General features: G+C 42.2%; 1 protein-coding gene across 2 annotated transcripts in view; it reads left to right on the top strand.

Annotated features, from left to right (window-relative positions):
• The window catches only part of LOC124616008 (hemicentin-2-like), a 1,911,634-nt gene that overhangs the window by 113,406 nt on the left and 1,779,047 nt on the right, over positions 1–19,181 (top strand). The gene's annotated exons all lie outside the window — the stretch shown is intronic.

The following is a 19,181-nucleotide window of genomic DNA, read 5'->3' as shown; positions in this document are numbered from 1 at the left end:
TCAGGCTTTAGAAACTCAGCTGTTACTTGCTCAATTACGGACTCGTTTTAACAGTAATGCGACCACACAAGGTAAACAAGACGAGCCCGCATCTCGTGGTCGTGAGGTAGCGTTCTCGCTTCCCACGCCCGGGTTCCCGGGTTCGATTCCCGGCGGGGTTAGAGATTTTCTCTGCCTCGTGATGGCTGGGTGTTGTGTGCTGTCCTTAGGTTAGTTAGGTTTAAGTAGTTCTAAGTTCTAGGGGACTGATGACCATAGATGTTAAGTCCCATAGTGCTCAGAGCCATTTGAACCCTTTTTTTTGTAAACAAGACGAACAAAGTTTCAAACAGGATTTTCTCGAAACTTTTGAGAGTTTAAATATGTTGGCATCCTAATCGTGTCCTACACTTCCTGCCAATATGAATCAAATCGGTAGGGGAAGTTTCCACGGTTCCTTTGTTAGCATCGTCTGATTTGATTCGACTGCACTCCATTACTGCTGGTGACATACATCTCATAACATCTTTTCGAGACACCAACGGTTCAGTTCAACTGCTCCTCAGAGTCCTTCGTTATGTCCGTCATTATTACAGTGTGATCCTCAAAAAGATAGTACGTTCTGGAGATAAAAAGCGTCGGATTAAAAACGTAAGAGTTCATGTTTCAGTGTTAGAATATTTCTATCACTCTCATTTGTCTTAATTTCGAAATTAAATCGTTAACGCGAAAAATTCCGTATGGACCATGGGCTGAAGTCTCTTTGAAACTTCAGTTCTTACAATAACTAGTCGGGTAAGTCAATTCAAAGTTTAGAGAAACACAAAGGTACACCACTTCCTATAGGAGCAAGCCTAGTAATTCACAGAAGTTACCACACGAACCAAGGGATGGAGGACAGATTTGCTTTACTAACTAGTTAGCAAAATAATATTTTTATACTATCTACTGTACTGGCATTACATTTGAGTACTTAGGTTCATCTGCTATATCCTTAAGTACAGTTAGAACAAAAAATCTTTGTTACTCACAGATTGGAATGGCGCGGGCAGTCCTGCCAGCGTGCAGCCAGTTATATTTAACAGTGGTATGTGTGTACCCAGAAAACAGGTAACATAGTGAGCACACGGTGGTAGAGAAAATAGAGAAAACAATGCAATTTCTTGGCAGCTGGTCTATCCTATTTGAATCCCTGCAACGTCATTCACAAAGTTATTTTAATCAAATTCTTCAACTGCCCTTCAATCTGACTCAATAGTCCACCTCTATTAAAAAAGCTGTACAAGACGTGTTGGGTTTCATTTACAGAGGTAGACAAAATGCAGAATCATTCAAGGGTGTCCATATTTCGTTCATTGCAGAATAAGTTTACTCCCCCATTTCATTGTACTGAAGACCCCTCATTTCTGTTGTTTTCTTGACAGTGTTCTAATATTCCGTGTTATTTTTATTTAGGATTTTATCTATTCAACTTAGGGACCTTCCACTCCTAGTCTCTGTACTAATACTTCCTAAGCTCTTTCTTTTCCGTAATAAGCTGCTTAAACCTGTTCTAGATTATGCCTTAGGTTGTGATGTAATTGATGATTTATTTCATTCCAATTCTAATGTCTTTATTACTCACACTATCTGTTACTACTAGGATTACTTTTTATGTATGTAAGTGGTAGGCACATTACATAAATTTAAAGGAAAAGTTTGCATGAATGCATTATGTTTTACACAAATTCTGTGGACACTGTACATCTACATCTATATCTACATCTACATCGATACTCTGCAAATCACATTTAAGTGCCTGGCAGAAGGTTCATCGAACCACCTACACAATTATCTATTATTCCAATCTCGTATAACACGCGGAAAGAACGAACACCTATATCTTTCCGTAAGAGATCTGATTTCAATTATTTTAAAATAGTGATCGTTTCTCTCTATGTAAGTCGGTGTCAACAAAATACTTTCACATTCGGAGGAGGAAGTTGGTGATTGGAATTTCGTGAGAAGATTCCGTCGCAAAGAAAAACGCCTTTCTTTTAATGATGTCCATACCAAATCCTGTATCATTCAGTGACACTCTCTCCCATACTTCGCGATAATACAAAACGTGCTGCCCTTCTTTGAACTTTTTCGATGTAATCCGTCAGACCTACCTGGGAAGGATCCCACACCGAGCAGCAATATTCTAAAAGAGGACGGACAAGCGTAGTGTGGGCAGTCTCTTTAGTAGGTCTGTTACATTTCCTAAGTGTTCTAGCTTCCCCACAACATTATCTACGTGTTCCTTCCAATTTAAGTTGTTCGTAATTGCAAGTCTTAGGTATTTATATGAATTTACGGCCTTTTGATTTGACTGATATATCGTGTAACCGAAGTTTAACGAATTTCTTTTAGCACTCATATGCATGACCTCACACTTTTCGTTATTTGGGGTCAACTGCCAATCTTCACACCATTACATATCTTTGCTAAATCGTTTTGTAATTTGTTTTGATATTCTGATGACTTTATTAGTCGATAAACGACAGCGTAATCTGCAAGCAACCTAAGACGGCTGCTCAGATTGTCTCCCAAGTAGTTTATATAGATAAGGAACAGCAAAGGGCCTATAACTCAGAATTGGGGAACAACAGCAATCACTTCTGTTTTACTCGATGAGTTTCCGTCAGTTACTACGAACTGTGACCTCTCTGACAGGAAATCACAAATCCAGTCACATAACTGAGACGATATTCCCCTAAGCACGCAATTTCAATACGAGCCGCTTGTGTGGTACAGTGTCAAAAGCCTTCCGGAAATCCAGAAACACGCAATCGATCTGAAGTCCCTTGTCAATAGCACTCAACACTTGATGCGAATAAAGAGCTAGTTGTGTTTCACAAGAACGATGTTTTATAAATCCATGTTGACTGTGTGCCAATAGACCATTTTCTTCGAGGTAATTCATAATTTTCGAACAAAATTCATGTTCCAAAATCCTGTTCCATATTGAGGTTAATGATATGGGCCTGTAATTTAGTAGATTACTCCTACTACCTTTTTTCAATATTTGTGTGACCTGTGCTACTTTCCAGTCTTTGGGTACGGATCTTTCGTCGAGCGAACGGTTGTATATGATTGTTAAGTATGTGGCTAATGCATCAGCATACTCTGAAACGAACTTAATTGGTATACAGTCTGGACCAGAAGACTTGCTTTTATTAAGTGATTTAAGTTGCTTCATTAGTTCGAGGATATTTACTTCTAGTTTACTCTTGTTGGCAGCTGTTCTTGATTCGAATTCTGGAATGTTTACTTTCTTCTTCTTTTGTGAAGGCATTTCGGAAGGCTGTGTTTAGTAACTCTGCTTTAGCAGCAATGTCTTCGATAGTATGAGTCTCTCCATTGTTATCGCGCCGCTAACATACTTCACATACATCAGAACCTCTTTTCGAGACAAAATTTCGTTGTGGAAACTGTTATAAGCCTCTCGCATTGAAAATCGCGCTAAATTTCGCGCTTCAGTAAAAGATTGCCAATCTTGGGGATTTTGTGTCTGTTTAAATTTGGCATGTTTGTTTCGTTGTTTCTGCAACAACGTTCTAACCCGTTTTGTTTACTAAGGAGGATCAGCTCCGTCGTTTGTTAATTTATGTGGTATAAATCTCTCAATTGCTGCCGATACTACTTTGAATTCAAGCCGCATCTGGTCTACACTTACATTATTAATTTGGAAGGAGTGGAGATTGTCTCCCAGGAAGACAAGTGAAATTTTATCTTTTTTTTGAATAGGTATATTTTTCATTAATTTTTTTAAGATTTGGGGGTTACAATACTCAATCTAGCTACGACAACCCTGTATTCACTAATCCCTGTATCCGTTTTCATTCTGGTTATTAACTCAGGATTATTTGTTGCTACGTTAAGTGTGTTTTCACCACCGTTTACTATGCGTGTGGGCTCGTGAACTAACTGCTCGAAGTAATTTTCAGGGAATGCGTTTAGCACAATTCCTGACGATGTTTTATGCGTACCTCCGGAATTAAACATGTATTTTCACCAACATATCGATGGTAAATTAAAGTTATCACCAACTATAATCGTATGAGTCGGGCATGTGTTTGAAATCAAACTCTTGTTTTCTTTGAACCTTTCAGCAACGGTATCCTCTGAATTGGGAGGTCGCTAAAAGGATCCAGTTACTGTTTTATTCCGGTTGCCTACAATGATTTCACTCATACTCACAGGAACAAACTATTTCAATTTCGCGACAAGATAAACTACTTCTAACAGCAACAATTACACCACCGCCAACTGTGTTTAGCCTATCGTATTGGAACACCGTTAGGTTCTTCGCAAAAATTTCGGCCGAACATATTTCCGGCTTTAGCCAGCTTTCAGTGCCTATAACGATTTTAGCACCAGTTCTTTCTGTTAGCGCTTCGAGCTCTGGTACTTTCCCAACACAGCTACGACTGTTTAAAACTGTTATACAAATGGTTCCTGTATATACGTTCTTCCTGTGTTCGGCCTGCACCCTTTGTGATTGAAGCCCATCTTGTGTTTTCCGTTGACCCTCTAACCTAAGAAACCACCCAGTCCACGCCACACAGCTCCTGCTAACCGTGTAGTCGGTTCGTGCGTGTAGTGGACACCTGACCTATTCAGTGGAACCCGAAACCCAAACACCCTTTGGCGCAAGTCGAGGAATCTGCAGGCAACACGGTCGCAGAACCGTCTGAGCCTCCGATTCAGACCCTCTGCTCGGCTCTGTACCTGAGGTCCTGCAAGTGGTCATCTCTGCTTTCATCTTGCAAGCACGACTGGAAGCCTTTACCACTTCTGCTAGCCACTCGAAACGAGAGAGAATGTCTTCTGATCCAAAGTGACGCACAACATTGGTACCGACGTGAGCAACTACCTGCAGTTGGTACACCCTGTGCTCTTCATTGCATCCGGGAGGACCCGTTCCATATTTGCAATGACTCCATCTGGTATGCACAAGGAGTGCACATTGGTTTTCTTTCCCTACTTGGCACCCATGTCCCTAAAGGGCCCCATAACACACCTAACGTTGGAGATCCCACTTATCAATAATCCCACCGACTGTGATGGTCCGGATCTCGCAGGCTGCGAGGTGTCCTCTGAAAAAGGACAGGCGACAGCATCTGGCTCAGCGACAGTGGCAGCCACATGCAGCATCTGGAACCTGTTTGTCAGACAAACCGGGGAGGCCTTACGTGTGGCCGCCTGGGATGTCTTTCGCCGCCTGCTACTTTCCGGGGCGACCTTCCACTCTACCACAGGTGAGGGGTCAACCTCAGTGCGAGTAGTTATTGGGCTGGCCACCGGTGAGGACCGATCGGAGGCCTCGGACGTGCTGGACGTCCGTTGAATCCCCACGGTCGGCCCACAACAGTGGTGCCCATCCACTGCAGCCTCAAGCTGTGTAACCAAAGCCATCACAGCCTGAAGCTGAGAGCCAAGTGTCGCCCACTCGGCTTGCATCCGTACACAATCGCAGTCCCTGTCCATACTAAAGACCGCGGAAAACTAAATTATGCAGATAAACGGACTATCGGCACGTGCTGCGCAACTCTACTGTAGACCCTGACGAAAACACAGGAACTGTGTCTAATAAATTAGATTAATACACAGAGATTCAAAAATCTAACTTCCGAAGCACTCAGGTGAAACTAAATAATTCGTCCCTCATTTGGAACGTGAAATATGTCACAAAACCGGTTTCCTTTCCGACGCAAACTAAAATGCCAGAACTGTGGCTACTAGATATTAAATTAACACACATGAACTCAAGAAACTAAACTATTAAAGCACACAGATGATACTATAAAATCTCTCCTGGTTAGGAACTCGTGAAAGTCACAAAAGCGGTTACTTCCCTGTTGTTGCTTCTGTCTCGGCCGGCCACTGCTGCCGTACACTCTTCCCTTTCTTGAGGGGACTAAATTATTCTGTTTCATGTGCTTTTACGACATAATTCCTTGTATATTTATGTAGTCTTCATTTCTGTCTTTAGTATTTCTCAATACTGCGAGGTGAAGTAGTAGCAAAAGGATGGACTTAACTTCAACAGCAACAGTATTCAATTTCACGTCCCATCATCCTGATTCCGGTCTCTCATGGAACGATTAGGGTTGTTCCTTTTAATAGCACAGGGCCATTCTTATCCCATCCGTAGTCCGTTAGAGCTTTCGCTCCGCCTCTAATGACTCGTGGGCAGTAAGACGTTAAATCCCAAACTTTCTCCCTCATTTTTCATTAACACAATTTCAAAACCACCTCCCAACGGTTGTATAACTCACTAATCACACCTTCCACACTGAAAACATCCTGTTATTAGTTAGCAGTGAAATTATTGTCATTGTTATATTTCCTTGTAATATTGTTGGGACACTTGTTAAAATAAATGAAGAAAGTAGTTAACTTTTTGGTGAATGCTTCTTAGAGTGTGTTGGAAGTAATTGGATGCGTTTGACTTATGTTCACGAGAAACATGTTCCCTGAATGTAATTCGCTTTCACGCCGACGATACGTAAGGATTCTAGCAGCAAATTTCTTTTAGTGGGAAACCTAAGAATCTAATAATTCATTATGTTCGTCTTGCTTTTATTGTTATTTTTTTACTCAAACATTTTGTGAAGTTAAGGGTTAAATTTGCATCATTATAATAAGCGGCTGTTGGGAAATTCTTACTTAAAAATACAGCAGAACCACCGAACAATACAAACTAGCCTGGTGGTAGAGCTTCGTATGTTGTATGAAGAAAGTAGACTGTGAGGTGATTTGAGTGTTTGATGAGACGATCACCGCAGGCGTAATGTTACACACTTGTGACCAAATGTTCGCATCTAGTAGGATTATATGTGAAGGTTACTCACTAATATATTATTTAGTAGGAATGACATTCAGTCTTTAGTAAAAGCCGATCCACCGATTTAGAAGTTTCAATTTTTTAAGTCGTATTTTCTTGTAAGCAATGTTTATTCATATTCATATGCGTGACAATTCGCGCTGTTCTGTGGTACTGATTTATCTGTAGTCTGTACCAGAAACTTCTAAAATAAATTTTCAAGTAGACATGTTATTGTATGGACCGAAACGATGGTTAACTGTAGACTTTTATAATGTTATTGTTTCACTCTACATATCTTCGAATTACTGCTTAGAATACTCCTTCGGTTAGATTGACGAAATGTTTAAATAATCCTATTGTGCTGTGGTTAAAGTAGGGGTGTCAACTTTTTCCCACCTGCGGATGTAACAATAATAAAGGTAGACAAATGTCAACTTTTTGTCTGCAGTTTCCACGAAAATGTAAATTTATTACTAAATCGATTGCTTTGATTGTGAATGTGAAACCTGTCCCTTCACAGCCTCTAAGATTTTTGCACCACCACCATCACCATCATCATCATCGTCATCGTCATCTAAATGTGTACACAGTGATATCAGGAAGTAATCAGAAAAATATAGAGGCGAAAGATGGTAAATATGATATATTTATCATATTTACCAAAAAAGGTGATGTGTGACATATATGATTTAGAAGAAACAAGTAGATTTGGACGCTGACCAGGAGGAGCCGTTACTTCCATTTACGTAAAACGCACCTCCTACACCGTCTGAGGAAAATCTTCAATGCCAGTCGCTGTGCCCGAGCGGTTCTAGGCACTTCCATCCGGAACCGCCCTGCTGCTACGGTCGCAGGTTCGAATCCCGCCTCGGGCATGGATATGTGTGATGTTCTTAGGTTAGTTAGGTTTGAGTAGTTCTAAATCTAGGGGACTGATGACCTCAGATGTTAGGTCCAATAGTGCTTAGAGCCACTTGAACCATATCTTCAATGATTAGTGCATGTCCAGCTATTTTAAACAGACCCGCACCTCAGCATTTTATTGTGTACTTCTGTTTATGACGTAACAATTGTCTGTTAAGCGCTACGTATATGGCCGTGTGCACAGGGTGTTTTGTTTACGACAGACCTCTATAAAATGTTTACCTGCATGACAACTTGGCATGAGGTCCAACTCAAACACATTTTATAACAAAATGTTGCTGAAAATCTGAAGATGATAGCAAAGTCTGTGGAAACCCGCTGCTTTTAAATCAGGAAATATTTATGCGATCTTGGCTTTAGAACGTTATTACCTAAATAAGATGTACTGTACACTTATTTGAGTCTACCGTTGAACTGATCACAAACACACCGGCTGAAGTAGAATCAAGCTCGAATAATTTCAGTTAACTACACATGCCTCTTGCCTCTATGGGTATTCGCGTGTGTTACCATACATCCGTGTTTGTCTGAGAGCAAGGAATTTATTTCTTAATGAACGATATACATCATTATCTTTGAATTAATAATTCTTCAGTTACGTTTCCTTTGAAAAATATGAAAACGCTGGAAGCACGGTAGATGAAACTTCGGTAAAAAGAGAGAATTTAGGTCAACGTTTCCGCCAGGGAGAGAGGAGGAGGGAGACTTCTGGCCAAGAATATTAATTTCTGTGTGAGACGGGAAGTAGGAAGCCCTGCAAAGTGCTGATGTAGACGAAGGAGAAAGATGACAAGATTTATGCCTCATGAAGGGCTTCCTGTTGCCCGCTGGCGTGCTCGACGTAGCGGAAGACGAACGCTGTGGCCCGAAGGCCTCAAAGGATAACAGCAAAGGGGTCGGATGGCGCTTAAATCTGGCTGCGCTATATTTCTATTTATACAAGGGTGATCTTCTGGCAAATGAATACCTTAAAATATTCCAATCTGACTCTGCGAGGCAAAGCCGAATTTCGTGAGTCAGCCGTTCCGTAGGAAGAGAAGCTAGATGTTTATCAACGACTAGGACAGTCCAAAACAGTCGATTTAAAATTGGAAATGTTTCTGTAAGAACAGAAAGAATCTGAAACTTGCGTAGATCTAAACATTTCGTTCTGAACTCAGGCTTCATTTGAGGAATTCAGCGTGTTAAAGTGGAACGCTTCCGTCAGGTGTGTCAAGTAAAAGTAACAGAAATATTTCGTATACGACAGAAAACTGAAGTATCTACTTACTGCTGCGTTCAGTATTTCGCTGAAGTTGTAACCGTAATATATCAACACCACACACAAAATTCAGCATCGAAAATTTATGTATAGAAATCGAAGAATCATAATTCAATTAATGATCAATAATACGTTTCATGGCTAACATAAAACACTTTTTCGATACTATTTTCAGACTACTTTTTCTGCACGTGGCACATAAGTTTCATTTTATTTGACAGGGATGAAGATTGTAACTGTTCACTCTATCATGAGGATTTTTTTTTTTTTAACCTCTGATCGGTTGCGAAATGTAATTCGCAGCTAAAATATAAAATGTTGTCATGGCAATACTTACCTCCACCTTCCAGCTACGTAGACCTTTCAGACTTCGACATTTGTCATTGTGTGGTACCAACTTTCCGAATAACCTCGTCATAGAAAGCAGTCGCCTGTGCTTTCCTGCAGTTCCCTACGCTGGTTTGCAGCTTACTTTGTAAACAAAGATTCTGCAATAGCCAGCGGTTCATGTGAGCAAAGAGATGAAAATGAAAGATACAAAATGAAAGATACCCAAGTCCAGACTGTATGGTGTCTGATCAAACACTTCCCATCGAAAATGCTGCAGGAGCGTGGTTGTTGCTCCTGCAGCGCGCGGTCACCCATTGTAATGAAAGATACGCATGACATACACGATTTGTGGACTGTAACAAATCATGCTCATCTCTGCAAGTGCTTCACAGTCGGCGGAAGTCATTAGTGGTCTAAGCATCTTTACGTGCTCGCTGCACTCCCGGAACTGAAAAGTGGGGCGTGACGCGATCGACGGGCATATTAGAGACACTGCGCAACACATCTGCGCGGAGCTTCATCGGATTTTCTTTGCTGTTTTAATTTCGCCACCAACCGGAGGTCGAAAATAGCTTTTCAAGGTTCGGTCTTTTCTGTATGCCAGTGGTACCAGTTGACGTTCTCCCGTTTTTTATATTTCTGTAGTGACGTTTTCATTCCTATTCATTTCACATCGGAGCACTGAACGGAAGAACTGAGGACAAGCAACGTTCTGCTCCCTTCTCCAGAGTGAATTTTCACTCTCCTCTGACGAGAGTCCATGTTTGTGCCGAAAAGGATAAAAAAGGCACACAGTTTTATCAGCGAAGAAATTACAAAACAAGACAAACTCTTCTGCAGTTGTATTTGGTTTCCCTTTTTCTCATAGTTCTGAATATGGCCATTATGAACCGAAATCGGTAGACTGACCATAATCTGTTTGTGGTCATTAACTGGAATTAAAGAAAGAAATTCAGGGTATTTATTTCAGCATTCTCTGTAACGAAGTGCTGCCCATTTTCTAAATTTTCGTGATTAGTATTCCGTTTATACGTCCATCTTCCAAGATGACAACAGCTGTGTTTACAAAAATGCAAGTAAGTCTCTCTGGTTTGAAGAACACTGAAGCGCTCTGTAGCACCTGACAACCAGGCTGAATCTCCCGACCTAAATACCTCAGAAAATGTCTCGGATTACTAGTAACAGTGCTGTGCATAGAGCAAACAAAATGGTGACATTAACCTTACTGGGTCTGATCGTCGCCGAGAGGCAACAGCTGGATAGAAATGTCTAAAGAAACTTGTGGAGTCTCTTCCTCGCCTAGCTGAGGACATTAGCAGGATTACAGGAGGTATAACAAGGTATTAACTTGATGCCATCTGTGGGCGACTCATTATTTGATCCACAAAACTGCGATAGTTCAGCGGCAACGAAAGTCTGTCTGCTGCTAATATTTCGGCTGCAAACCGTGCAGTCGGGGAAGCTGGACAGATCGCCGGTAAAGCGCCCCTGTCCACCTCATACAGCAGCAGGGGCATGAGTACACGGAAAATCGCCGTAGAAGACACGTCACGCGGACAGCTGTGATGTATGCTACCATGACCCCTTGTAAAGGACGTTGTTTCACAGATGTTGGTCGATAGGAGAACAGTATCTTTGGGTATGACAGTTAACTACTATCAGTGCTGGATTCCACATTTAGTCTGTAGTAAAACCATAATCAGGATTAATTAAACCATTTTTCAGATGTATGCCCATATCTTCCCTGAGAAGTGAGTCCCAGAAGACGAAACAGATGTCAAAATGTGGACGTTCTGTAGTCCGTAGCGTGGCTTGCCTGTCTACAGTGCTTGTCCATTGCAGATTTATCAGGCTGCACGTGGCGGGTATGGCGTCGATGTTCCGCACAACTTTCTTGAACCGAACATAATTTAGATCCCACGTATGATAAACTACACAAACAGTGAATATTACACACGCCTGTCTTCCGCAAAATACAGTCATGCTTCACACAGCCAACGAGTGTGGCTATCTTTGGTGCTGAGAGAAGAATAACGTTGATCTTATGGATCGACCTGTTTTGGAAGTAAGATTGCTTGCAAACAGTAGCTTATGAGGTGAGACAGTCATCTCCATTTAGATTCGCTAATCCTTGTGGATCTTCCCTGATGGATTATTATTAACTTCAATTGTATTTTCTAGATGTTCAAGTTCTTCCTGTACATGGTCCTCGGCGGCATTCATATATGCCATGTGTATAAATGTATTCAGGGCACTAATTTTCAGCACAGGATGATGACAGCAGTCCACTAGCAGGTACAGATGTACAAGGACATGCTGAAAAGTAATTCCTACGAGTTTTTTATTCTGTTCTTAATATCGGTTGAGGTATGACATGTCATGCATATCACTCGGCTGACTTTACCGTTTCACTGACGAAGATGCAACCTTCTTCCGTTGAAGTACTCCGAATTGTAGAGGTTAACATGGCGGTGTGTAACGTAATTATGTTGGCGCGTGGCAGAGAACGCGCTGTAATCGAATTTCTAACCGCAGAATATGTGTCTCAAATTGAAATTAATAGAAGAATAAAAGCTGTGTACCGTGATGATTGTATTTACATCGGCAATGTGCGACACTGGAGTGTATGTGCTTGTAATGAAGTGGTGCTATCCTCAACCTGTGAAGCAGCTCCCTGACTGGACGGTCCCATACGGCAGCCGACGAGATTCGTCGGAATCTTATTGATGAACTTATCAGAGAAAATCGTCGGGTAACACAGATACAGCTCACAGGTTAAGGCGTGAGCGTGTACAGGAAACCACTGCAGAACTGCGGCACAGCAAGCCGTGTGCACCGGGGTGCATCGAATTCTCACTGTTCACATAAAGCAGAGGATACTGGACATCCGTCAACAATTTCTTTTGCGTTTTGAGCGTGAAAGTTGTGTGTTCCTCAACAACATTGTGACGGGTTCACCTTACTGACACCGAAAACAAGAGAGCGTTATCGATGTTCCGCCACAACGGATCACCCGCGCAGAAAATGTTCAAGAGCATACTATCAGCAGATAAAATCATGCTCAATGTTCTAGGGTTTTCAAGGTGTGGTGCTTTCGGAAGTCATGTCTGAGGGTACCACGAGAAACTGTGGAAGCTAATGCAAGTTCCTCAGAAAACTGAAAGCACGAATTTGGCTCTGGCTTTGAACACAATGGGACTTAACTTCTGAAGTCATAAGTCCCCTAGAACTTAGAACTACTTAAACCTAACTAACCTAAGGACATCACACACATCCATGCCCGAGGCAGGATTCGAACCTGCGACCGTAGCGGTCGCGCGGTTCCAGACTGTAGCGCCTAGAACCGCTCGGCCACCCCGTCCAGCCGAATTTGTTGAGTTCGTCGACAAATGGAGCACCCTATCCTTCAGCATGACAATTCCAGACCACACACATCTGCAACAATTCGACGCCTTGGGTTCACTGCAGTCGATCACCGTCCATACAGTCCCTACTTGGGCCCATTCGACTTTCATCTGTTTCCAGACTTTAAAGGACATCTTCGAGGACTTCACTTTGATAGTGATGAGGCGGTGCAATCGGAGTGAGGTTCTGGCTCTTCAACAGAGTTAAACATTCTACAGTGGCAAACTGGCCTTACCCTTGAGAGAACGTGTTTGTCGCCACGGTGACCATGTTGGGAAATAAATGGTTCTAAAGGCTCTGAGCACGATGCGACTTAGCTTCTGAGGTCATCAGTCGCCTAGAACATAGAACTAATTAAACCTAACTAACCTAAGGACATCACATACATCCATGCCCGAGGCAGGATTCGAACCTGCAACCGTAGCGGTCACTCGGCTCCAGACTGCAGCGCCTAGAACCGCACGGCCACTCCGGCCGGCGGGAAATAAATATGTAGGCATGAAGAATAAATATGTAGAATGTTAACGAACTTCGTTTATTTAAAAAAGTTTTAAGAGTTTCCACGTAAAAAAATTCTGAAGAATTACTCGTCAGCTCTCCCTCAAATACTTGTCGGCTTGCAGAAGACAGCACGCCCCCGGATGTGGTCGATTTCATAATGAACGAAGACATCCAAGAAGGTAAGACTTGCGTCCTTTACCAGCATTGTGGTAAATGAGATGTCCAAATCGGGATTCAGATGGCCCGAGAACTGGTGAATCTTCTCACCATTGGGTCATACTACATTAAAAATGTGTCATCTATGTACAGTATCTGATGAAAGTATCCATACACCTCTGGCTAACGGGGAAGTAGCTACCAGATGTCAGGAGATGCAGACCCGCCAGTGTAATAGAAGTCAGCAAGGAGTGTATTGTCAGTGGAGGTGGAGAGTAGCAGCGACTGGCACGTTCAGGAGGACTCAGCAACTTCGAACATGGACTACTCATTGGATGTTACTTGGGTAACTGATCTTTCAGGGAAATTTTAGCCCTTCTAAGGCTGCCCATGTCGAGAGTTGGTGATGCGAGCATGAAGTGAAAACGCGAAGGAACATCTAGGGCCTAACGAAGACCAGACAGGCTTCATTCACTGACGCACATGGATCGTCTAACTTTGCAGAGGGTACTTGCAAACAGTCGCATGAAACCAGTGGGAGGAATCTCTCGTGGTTTCAGCAGTTCTACCAAACTCCAGCTAGTGCAACGACTGTGGGTAGGGAGTTAAAAGAATGGTCGAGCAGTTCCTCATAAGCCACACCTCTCTTTAATCAATAGTAAGCAACGCTTCAGGTGCTGTGAAGAGCGACGCCAGTGGACGGTGGACGACTGGAAACAAGTGACCTGGGAGTCATGCATTAACGTGAGGCAACCGATGGAACGGTTGGTGTTTGGCTAATGCCTGGACTACGTAACCTGCCATCAAGCGTAGTGCCAACACTGAAGAGCCGAGTAGTTGATATTATGGTACGGGACGTGTTTTTAGTGCCTAGTTATGTCAGGAAAACGCTAGATGCGGAAGGACATGAACCCAACTTACAGCATTGTGTGTTGCAGGGGAACAGTTCGGAGATTATGATTGTTTGTATCAAATTACAGTAGACCCTGTCATAACGCAGCATCTGTGACGCAGTGTTTTGTGGACAATATTCCTGAAATGAATCAGAGTCCTGATCTGTACCCACTCTTGGGTATGAGCTGCAACGTCGACTTCGAGTGCAGTACGCAGCGTCCAACATCATTATCTTCATTGATTTTGGCTCTCGAGCAAGTATAGACTGACATTCCATCACAGACATTCAGACACGTCATTGAAAGCGTCCCCATCACAGTTAAAGTCGTCATAAAAGCGAAGGGTGGCCCCACCCCTTATTAATTGATACCAACAGGTGACCCGATTCATTTGATCGGACCTACTTTCAAAGGATGGCAGTATTCAATTGGGGTTGGCGGTTAGACGGTGAAACAAACGGGTGTCGTCTCATATCTTCTTTTTTTCACGTCAGTTTAATCTGACTGTTAAGACTACTCAAAATAAGTGGTTTCTGAAACAGCCGATTTTCAGTTTTTTATTCGTATTATTTCCTGTAATAACAATAGAATTCAAATAAAGATTGAAAAATTTTTACTTTCTCATTTTCAAGACGCACAGAATTAAAATACTGAATTAAATAGAGAACTAAACGGAAACTAGGCCCGTGCATCGTTTGCTGCTTCTCTCGGAAGGTCACAGGTTGTTGAATATTACAAAATACTGTTATTATTCTATTGATTCTAATTTTTCGTACCCTGATCAAAAATCACATTGAAATCTGATATCAAACCACTTATTGGGCATTACAAATAGTCAGTGCTAAAGGGTAAAAACTGAGGTTGAAGAAGTCTGTTTTTCATGTTAATTTCTTCTTCTTCAAACACATGGAGGCATATTATTTAAAACATTCAGCAGAAAGGCTACTTTCTATTTTTATTGTGTGCAATTCTTGATTTTATTTTATTACTATCACTACAATTTACCTGCTCTTTTATTATTTCAAAGAAATGACAGACACCTCTTCAATCTTTTAAAGGAAATGAAGCTCTGTACAACATTGTTACGTCGTTTCGAAAAAAATTTGCAACTAAAGTTGGTGCATTCTGAAAAACAACGGATGTCCGGTGACGACAGCGATAATCTGCCATTGGTATCAGGTGGGGGAAAGCCCTGCACACTGCACGAACACGCGTACCTAAAACGACGACACACGGCAACAGGAACATTACTGTCTCAGCAGAGCTGTACTAATTCTAATACCATGTGTTCCATTTTCTGTAATAACGTAAAGTTGCCATGAATCAAATTTTGTGAATAAAACTTACTCCTTTTTCTTTTAAAAGAAAGGGTTTATTTAAAAACGAAAAATTTTAACACTGCTGTTACGGATAATTAATTTTCATTTTTTTACTCGATTATTAATAAAAATAAAAACCACCTGTCCTAACCGAACAATAGCGTTATTCAGAATTAAAATACCGATATCTACATCTACATCATTACTATGCAATTCTGAATTAAGTGCCTGGCAGAGGGTTCATCGAGCTACCTTTAAATTACTTCTCTTCCGTTCCACTCTCCAATTGCACTCGGGAGAAAGGAACACTTAGATTTTTCCGTGAACCTTTGGTTTCTATTCTTTTATTATGGTGATCATTTATTCCTATGTAGTTGAGCGCCAACAAAATATTTTCACACTCTGAGGAGAAAATAGTTGATTGAAATTTCATGAGAACGCCCTGAAGCAACGAAATAGTCTTTGTTTTAGTGACAGCCACCGCAATTCGTGGTTCTCTCTTCTTCATTTGGCGATAGTTTGAACATTTCCGATGTCCTTCGTGAATCCTATGTGATGTGGATCGGACATCTTACAGCAATACCCCAGAAGAGGATGGACAAGCTTAGTGTTATCAGTATCTTTAGTAGACCTGTTAAATTTTCTAAGTGTTTCGCAAATACATCGCAGTGTTTGGTTTGCTTCCCCAACAATGTTATCTATGTGATTCTTCCCGTTTAAGTTATCCGTTATTGTAATCCCTAAGTGTTTAGTTGAATTTACAGCCTTTAGATATAGGTGATTCATCGTGTAACCCAACTTTTGCAGATACCTTTTGGTACTCATACGGGTGACTTCCCATTTTTCATTGTTAAAAGTCAATTGCTACTTTTCCAACCATACAGATATCTTGTCTAAATCATTTTGTAATTCGTTTTAACCATCAGATGACTTTACATGACGGTAAATAAGAGCATCATCCGCAAACAGTCTAAGAGGGCTGCCCAGATTGTCTTCGAAATTGTTCAAATGACTGTGAACACTATGGGACTTATCATCTGAGGTCATCAGTCCCCTAGAACTTAGAACTACTTAAACCTAACTAACCTAAGGACATCACACACATCCATGCCCGAGGCAGGATTCGAACCTGCGACCGTAGAGGTCGCGCGGTTCCAGACTGTAGCGCCTAGAACCGCTCGGCCATGCAACAGGTTCTGTTGGCTTTATTCTCTACGCGATGTTGTAGGGTATAATCCACCTCTGCGATGAAAAGGCCAGCATAAGATGGCGCAATTCCTGCAGGAGGTTGCAAACTTCCAATCACACGCTACCCTTGCCCGTGTATTTTAAAATAATATGGACCACTACAACGAATATAAGCCGAATTAAGCTGCACTGAAGCCAATTCCCGAGTACTGTTAAACTGTCCTCATAGGTTCTAGGTAGTGTAGTATGGTCGATGCGTCTAGAACCGCTTGTCCACCCCGGCCGGCCCTAAATTGTTAATGTGGATTATGAACAACAGACGGCGTATAACACTTGCTTGGGGAACTTCAGATATTACTTCTGTTTTACTCAATGATTTTCCATCAGTTAATACGAACTGTGGTTTTTCTGGCGGCAAATCACGACCCTAATCAGACAACTGGTGCTATATTTCATAGGCAATAAGTTTAATTAGAAGTCGCTTGTGAGGAACGGTGCCAAAAGCTTTCTGGAAATCTAAAAATATGGAATCAGTGTGATGTCCCCTGTCGATAGTACTCACCAGTCAGTTTTTCCCATCCCTAGATTGAATCTTGTAGTGTTCAAAGCCTTCTGGTAGGAATAAACCATAAAAAAATGACCACAAAGGGAGACAAGGAACTTGGCATAGGCAACCCCGTCAGTTTGTAACTATTTGTCCAGTTTGGCTACATCTGACTTGTTCAGTACGTAGCCATGCAACAGTGCCTCGGGGAAGTACTAACGTGATGCAAGTGTCGCAGCAATAGAAATTCTTCCAATCCATATGTGGCATGCATCAAACCAGTGCTTGACAGTATTGGTTAAAAACAGTCTTGGTTGTAAATTTTTTTGTTTTTTTTGTTTTCAACGGCGCGTTTCGCCTTATTTAGGCATCTTCAGGTTATCTTTTCTAGATGGACGCGAGAGGCACCAAGATGTGCATAATGCGATTTTAGTTTTTTAGTTTTCAACGACGCGTTTCGCCTCACTTAGGCATCTTCAGGTTATCTTTTCTAGATGGACGCGAGAGGCACTAAGATCTGCACAACGCGATTTTAGTTTTTTATTTTTCAACGACGCGTTTCACCTTATTTAGGCATCATCAGGTTATCTTTTCTAGATGGACGCGAGAGGCACCAAGATGTGCATAATGCGATTTTAGTTTTTTAGTTTTCAACGACGCGTTTCGCCTTACTTAGGCATCATCAGGTTATCTTTTCTAGATGGACGCGAGAGGCACCAAGATGTGCATAACGCGATTTTAGTTTTTTAGTTTTCAACGACGCGTTTCGCCTTTCTTAGTCATCTTCAGGTTATCTTTTCTACATGGACGCGAGAGGCACCAAGATCTGCATAACGCGTTCCCGTTCACAGGAGCGAGTAACAGAGTAAGATGGGGACTCAGGTAGTAAGCGTAATGCTGTTACTCGCTCCTGTGAACGGGAACGTGTAATGCAGATCTTGGTGTCTCTAACTTCCATCTAGAAAAGATAACCTGAAGATGCCTAAATTAGGACGAAACGCGTCGTTGAAAAATAAATAACTAAAATTGCAACCAAGACTATTTTTAACCAATACTGTCGCAAGAATAGTTACTAAACCGTCGCGAGTTCTTCGATACGTACTTACACGACCGCACGCATATTTCCTTTATCCGGTATGTGCGCAGCAGACTCACTGTAGATGGCGCGCAGAGCGCCTGCCGCGAGACTACCGGAGCCCCCTGTATAATGAAGCGGCGCGCCGGCCGTGCTGGAGCTGGACCTCGGGCGGGGCGGGGCGGCCAATTTGGAGGAATCTGCCGGTTGAGGCCGCGCGCCCGAGAATCCGATTACCGGGCAGCCCGCAGCCCTCAGCCCTCAGCCCGCAACCCGCCGCCGGCAATAATTAACAAAGCACCCGCAGATGGCCGGCGAGGACCGCGACATGTGTCGCGTCGCCCGGCATCGCGCGCTCTGCCCAAGTCACAGCGCGCCGGACGCCGCGTAAATACTGGAAATTCTGAACCGCGCTGAGAGGATTATCGCGAGTGAATCTTTTTTAATTCGGCAAATAGCCCATAAAATCGCATTATGCCTAAATGTTTGGTTCAGTTAGAGACGTAATTCGAAACCCTTTCCCTCCCTTCCCTTTTTTCCCTAGAAACTGGAAAAAAAGCGACACAAAACAGAGCTAAAACGTCATTTGTTTCAGAAATGCGCTTACCAAAAAACATTGGTTCTACAAAGTTGTGACTTTTTTGAGTGCGATGGTTGATCTCGTTAGTTATAAGCTCGCTCGGAAACTGCTGTGGCCAAAGAGAACTTTGATTAAGTGGGATCCGCACGAAACAACGGCGTATTTCGTCT

This window comes from Schistocerca americana, chromosome 5, assembly GCF_021461395.2.
Source record: "Schistocerca americana isolate TAMUIC-IGC-003095 chromosome 5, iqSchAmer2.1, whole genome shotgun sequence".
Lineage (NCBI taxonomy): Eukaryota > Metazoa > Arthropoda > Insecta > Orthoptera > Acrididae > Schistocerca > Schistocerca americana.
The sequence above is the reverse complement of the archived record's forward strand: the minus strand, read 5'-3'. Positions and strand labels throughout refer to the sequence as shown.